Source organism: Arachis duranensis, chromosome 4 (genome assembly GCF_000817695.3).
Source record: "Arachis duranensis cultivar V14167 chromosome 4, aradu.V14167.gnm2.J7QH, whole genome shotgun sequence".
Classification (NCBI taxonomy): Eukaryota; Viridiplantae; Streptophyta; class Magnoliopsida; order Fabales; family Fabaceae; genus Arachis; species Arachis duranensis.
This window is the reverse complement of record NC_029775.3, coordinates 89,595,861-89,602,979: the sequence shown is the minus strand read 5'-3', so window position 1 is coordinate 89,602,979 and position 7,119 is coordinate 89,595,861.

Sequence of the window (7,119 nt, the reverse complement as noted above, 5' to 3'; positions counted from 1 at the left end):
CCAAAACTGTTCAGAAGCAAAAAGCTACAAGTCCCGCTCATCTAATTAGAATTAATATTCATTGATATTCTGGAATTTATAATATATTCTCTTCTTTTTATCCTAATTGATTTTCAGTTGCTTGGGGACAAGCAACAATTTAAGTTTGGTGTTGTGATGAGCAGAAAATTTATACGCTTTTTGGCATTGTTTTTAGGTAACAATATATAATAATCTATACTTTATTCGGAAATTGATGATGTAACTTGGCGTTGAACGCCAAGTACATGCTGCTGTCTGGAGTTAAACGCCAGAAACACGTCATGATCCGGAGTTGAACGTCCAAAACACGTTATAACTTGGAGTTCAACTCCAAGAAAAGCCTCAGCTCGTAAATAGATCAAGCTCAGCCCAAGCATACACCAAGTGGGCCCCGGAAGTTGATTTATGCATCAATTACTTACTCATGTAAACCCTAGTAGCTAGTCTAGTATAAATAGGATAAGTTACTATTGTATTAGACATCTTTTGACAGTTTAATCTTTTGACTTGGTAGTCTTTGATCATTCAATCTCTTGATCATGGAGAGGGCTGGCCATTCGGCCATGCCTGAACCTTTCACTTATGTATTTTCAACAGTGGAGTTTCTGCACACCATAGATTAAGGATGTGGAGCTCTGCTGTACCTCAAGTTTCAATACAATTATTATTACTTTTTATTCAATTCTCTTTTATTCTTATTCCAAGATATACGTTGCACTTCAACTTGATGAATGTGATGATCCGTGACACTCATCATCATTCTCATCTATGAACGCGCGTGACTGACAACCACTTCCGTTCTACCTTAGGCCGGGCGCATATCTCTTAGATTCCTCAACAGAATCTTCGTGGTATAAGCTAGATAGATGGCGGTCTTCATGAGGATCCGGAAAGTCTAAACCTTGTCTATGGTATTCCGAATAGGATTCTGGGATTGAATGACTGTGACGAGCTTCAAACTCTTGAAGGCTGGGCGTGATGACAAACGCAAAAGAATCAAGGGATTCTATTCCAACCTGATTGAGAATCGACAGATGATTAGCCGTGCTGTGACAGAGCATAGGAACGTTTTCACTGAGAGGATGGGATGTAGCCATTGACAACGGTGATGCCCTACAAACAGCTTGCCATGGAAAGGAGTAAGAAGGATTGGATGAATGTAATAAGAAAGTAGAGATTTAAGAGGAGCACAGCATCCCCATACACCTATCTGAAATTTCCATTATTGATTTACATAAGTATTTCTATCCCTTTTTATTTTCTTTTTATTATTAATTTTCAAAACCCATAACCATTTAATCTGCCTAACTGAGATTTACAAGCTGACCATAGCTTGCTTCATACCAACAATCTCTGTGGGATCGACCCTTACTCACGTAAGGTATTACTTGGATGACCCAGTACACTTGCTGGTTAAGTTGAACGGAGTTGTGGAAAGAAAAGCTTCTCTAACTGTGCCTGGAACTCTTGTATCACAATTTCGTCCACCACCTCCCATGCAATGGAGCCAACACTCAAATAGCCATTTGAATGATTGGATTTGTCATTTTTTATTAGCTCACATCCGAGAAGTGTCAACTGACCGTGGTGATTCACGCCCATAAAAGAACCTAAAACCAGATTGTACCTGCATAAATAGAAACACCCAGACAGTGGTGAACCGAAATTTGAACATTCACTGAACAAAAAACTATATGTGACTGAACGAAATACTCGTTTGTGTTTTAGGTAGTGTCGAATGAAACCACGCCTCCGAAATACTCACATGCGGCCCTGCTTCTTGCGTCAGCCCAGAATGCATGTTTGATGCAATGATCGCCTTCGAGGTTGAGCTCAAAGAAAAAATTTTGGTTCTTCTCTTTCATTCTTAGTAGGTACTTTCCAAATTCTTTGGCATCGTCTTGTTGGGAAATATTCCATACTTCCCTTGTGATGTAATTTCTCACGTCTTTTTCTATAAAACTTAGTTCACGATGGCTGCCGGCTGCTGCCACAAATGATTGGTAAGTTTTACTCGGTCTGATTCCAGCTTCCTCGTTGGTTTCAATGGTGCGACACACGAACATGCTAAGCTTCTTGTGTTGTTTGAGCATCTCTGCCTGGTCTGGACAGCAAGGATGTGAGTGATTCATAACAACTTTGGAAATTGTCCAGAGACCAACATCCTTCATTATATGTACGTAAATCATAGCTGGACAGTTTAACCCAGCTGAGGGGTTTGTCTTTAAAGTTGGAGATATCTTGGATTTCCACCTCCCCTCTCTGCTGCATACAATTAGTTGATTCTTAACCTCGTCTCCCTTCCGAGTCGTGTTCCTTATTTTGGTAGAAAAACCAGCAAGTTTGGAATAATGTTTGTAGAACTTTCCAGCTTCTTCTAATATCGTGAAAATCATCTCCACCTTTGGGACAAATTTTTCATCCACAACATAGCTAGTCTGCATAGTGAACCGAAAACGTCATTACGGTAAAATAATTATATACTACTCAGTGAATGAAACATAATCCATTATATATATTCAAATTCAAACTCCTTTCTGCATATCGAACCGAACACATACTTATGGTGAAAAAAACTCTATAGTACTGAGTGAACGAAACATAATCCAATATAAAAAATTAAATTCAATCTCCTTTCTGCATATCGAACCGAACAGGTACTCACGGTGAAACAATTGTATAGTACTTAGTGAACGAAACATAATCTATTATACAAAATCGAATTTGAAACACCTCTGTCTACAATTTAGATATTATCAATTCAATTCAATTCAGATTCAAAAATACCTACGTCCATTGAATTCAATTCAAATAAAATTAACAATTGCATTCCATTCAATTCAATTCAAAATTGAATAATCCAAATCTTATCAGCATGATTCGTTTCAGAGGAATAAACCAAATTGTTCTCATTCAACTGATTTGAAGTTGAATCATTCATTGTTTCGATTCAGAAGTGAAGATCGAAGAAGAAAACAAAGAAGAAGAAGAACAACGGAGCTTATTACGTTGAATTCAATGCATATCAATAATGAAGAACGCGAGCAGAGAAGAAAAAGAACAATAAAGAAAACATGAACAGAGGAGAACGACGAAGCTTATTACATTGAAGAAGAAGAAGAAGAAGAAGAAAAAAACGCAAGAAGAGAACAAGGTTTAGGTTGCAGCAGAAGGTTTATGTTGAGAAAAGATTTATCACGCAGTAAAAGATTTACGTTATATGAGGCACGTGTATGACAAACAAGTGAGAGAGTGGGGAAGGCGTGTCTAAAAAAAATGTACTTAAAGAGCTTGAATGAAGAAATTATATAGATGTAGAGCTTTTCTGTAAAATAAATATGGATTTGCAAGTTTATTCCTAAAACTATATTCCAAACGATTGAAAGAGTCAACCATAAGATGTAATTGTCATGGTAACTCCAAGCTAAGGTAACCTTTGCACGTTTAAAACTAAGATTTACTAAAATCGTGGTTTAAAACCAAGATTTATATTCTCCTAAAATCGTGGAACAGAATCACAATTTACTCTTTGGTCGTTTTACTTATAAGTTGTTGTTCATAACCACAATTTATTTTCAGTCATTTTCGTAGTTTAAACCACGATTTATATATAGTAAACAAAGACACGGATTAACAAAAAAAAAAAGGATAATTATGCAAACTGTTTTCTTTTTAATTTATTCGCGTAAAATAACCGGGAAGGATCCATTCTAACTCTTAACAACATTCAAAACTCATGTAACACATGATATTTTTAAAATTATAATAAAGATAGTGTATTTTTTGTTACAAATTATTTATTTATTTATTTATTCGCACGCCTAGAATTCACAAGAGAGACACTGGTTAGATAGGGAGGACGAATGTAACGAATTAATGATAGCTTTTAAAAGTGAAAAACACCGAAGTGCCTTGGAGTAATTTTAGGATTGTTTAGCTTCATATATAATACTTTGTCTACAACATGTATATATAACAAAACTCAAATAGGCAGTAGGAACTAGGAACTAAGGCTATGTTTGATTTTAAAAATATGATAAAGATAAGAAACTAAAAATAAAATATAAATTAATATTTTTATATTTTATTTGATAATAAATTAAAATAATTTTATTATTATTAAAAAAGACACATAATATACTAATTTAATATCTTTAAATACAATATTTTTATCATTATCTTATCTATTAAATATAATTTTATGTTTTAATATTCTTATTTGGTATCTCACACGTCTTTAAAGAGGCTAATTAAAGAACCAATTATTTATCAATTCTTTTGGAATTTCAACTTTAATTCACATTAATATTCAATTTAACATCCAAATACCACATAATAGAAGAACATCCAAAACGCTACTAAAAACATCATCCAAAAGTAAAATAAAATATTCAAAACCAGTTATGGTTTTATTAGAAGTTATAAGATAAGAGTAAAATTTGTTTAGAACTAGAGATCTTGAAAAGTGTGAAACTTTGAGTGAAGGAGGTGAGGAGAGAAAAATCATTTCAAAAAGAAAAAGAAAAAGTACTAGTTGAAAATTTGAAATTGGTTATAAAAAAAATTTACTCCTTATATACTCCTTATATTTTTTCTTTTATAAATGTACTAAAATTTTAAAGAAAATGTTATTTTAAGCTCTTATGTTATAAAGGAAAAAGGTTTAGTTGATTAGTTTATACTTAGTAAATAAAACAAAAAAAAAATTTAACATTTAAACTTGTTAATCATTTTTAAATTGTTTTATAAGAGGTGTACCCATTTTTTAAGAGTTCTCATTGAAGATTCTAAAAGACTTAGAGAAGGCGAATTATGACTTTCTTTAATTTTGAATTATTAAGCCTTTAAATAAAGAACTTTAAACTTAATTTCTGTTGATCTGCGCAGCGGATAAATTAGGAGATAATTTCGTTTTGTCTCATAAAAATAAAAAAACAGAACTAAAGTAGAGAAGAAGAACAAAATAACACAACCATATATCCTGGTTCAGTTGCCTTGTGCAATGCAACCTATATCCAGTCTCCACCACAACGTTGGTGAAATTTTCACTATAATCCAAGTATTACATACATCAATTCCCTAGGACTCAACTTAATCTTATTTGAACACAACTTCAACATAAACTTGACTTGGCTATGCTAATATCTAGACTCACCACACTAAGTGCTTACCCAACTTAGCAAGGGATACCTCTCAGGTACATGACACAAGCCAGAAAATACAACCAAAAGAAATCTAAAATCACTATTGACTTTTCTCTTAAGTGTTTCTCTCAACCTTTTTCACTCTTTTGGCTTTTTCTTAATGCCTCTCTTTCTTGCCTTTACCTCTCAACAAAAACTAAGAAAGATATACATTAAAAATGAAATATAAGACAGTAAACATGAAGGAGATTGATGAATCACAGTTTTAACTCAATGCACTGAACCCAGCATCTGAATTCATAACTTTATTCTTCACCTTGGCATAGTGCTCTTTTTAGTGTAGGTGCAATGCTTCCAAAACTTCAAACTCTATTGTAAGATTTCGCTCTTTGCTCTCTCTTTTTTGGGTTCTCTCTCCTTGAGCTCTAATGAGATTCAATTTTCCTTTGTACCTTAGTCAAAGTCATATTTAGGGTTCATCTAGAGACAACTTTTTGAATATTGAACTTTTAGAAATTATTTCCTTCTTTTTCTTCAATCAACCCCAAAATTAAAAATTTTAAATCGGGTTCTTTATTTGAACGAGAAGTGCATAGTAGCATAAATTAGCTTACTTAGTGATAATTCCAAATCTACACCCTTGAGAGTGTGCTTTGACCCTAAATAACAATTTGAGTCTTTGATTTATAGCAGAAAAAATCAACTAACATTTTCTTCAATTTTTCCAAAAATGGCATTGCAAAAGAATTGAAAGAGAAGTGAAGAAATCAACTTGCATACAAAAAAAAATTATTTACCTTTAACTTTTGACTTAGTATAACATGTTTTTGATTTGTTTGATTAGACTCTTACTTTTTTTTATTAACTTTTCTCTTTCTTTCTTCTCTTGTGCATGAACTTGAGGATAAAACTCTCTTTCTCTCTCATGTTTGACAGAATGGAAACAATGCTGAGACTTAGTTTTGGGGCTACCTTTCTTCTTGGGAATGTGAGATTGATTGGCAGATCACTTTCCATTCCACTTGATTTCTTTGTTTCCTTCTTAATGGGCTTTGTTTGTGGATCAACTAATCTTCAGCAGCATTTATTTCTTCGTTTCAATTTGTTTTGGACTGCTATTCCATCATATGGCCTTGTATCACTTAAATAAAACATCAAAACCCAGTTAGGTGTTTAACTTAATAATTAATGTTTGTCATCATCATTGAATTAGTTATATTTTTAACTCAACACTCATCTTGATCATCTACAACAATTCAAAATAAACTTGTCTAAAACCTTCGAATTCATCATGATCTTATTCAATACCCTAATACCAAGGAGTCGAAGTGCTGCTTGTGTTTTTAGGGCATCAATAATGAGCTAGTTTAGTTGGCTATCAAGATATCTACTTCATGTCAATAAAGATCATGCTTAACAAAGAGATCATATAAAAACTATGAAAGTAAAATTAGTTTAGCTGGTAATATTTACTTCACTTATTAAAGACTTTATTTTTATATTTCGCGTCACTATTTCTATTTGTTCTGTTCTTTTGGTCATATTTGAGCTTTGAATGCTTAGCTGACCCTTAGCGCATAAAGTTATGTGCTCGCAAACTCAGCACCCTCTAACCTTCATAACTAGCCCTAGCCCCTAAGAACAATTATACTTTAGGAATGTAACAATAAAATTGAAATGGTTTGTTAAACAAAGAAATTTAACTAGTCCAGTTTTGAAAGTTTAAAAGCATATGGTGACCTCAACAATGGACTAAAAAGGTTTTTACATGGGAAAATTGGCATCAGCTTGTTTTTTCCTCACATCTCATTATTCTAGTTTTTGTTGAAACCAAGGATATGAACTTGAAAAACATCGCTGGAGTTTGCATTTTCTAGTGGCTTTGAAGTAATTTCTCTTTGAACATGCTGTAGTGAAATTACTTGGTGCAGATGATCTCAGTTTCACACTTCCA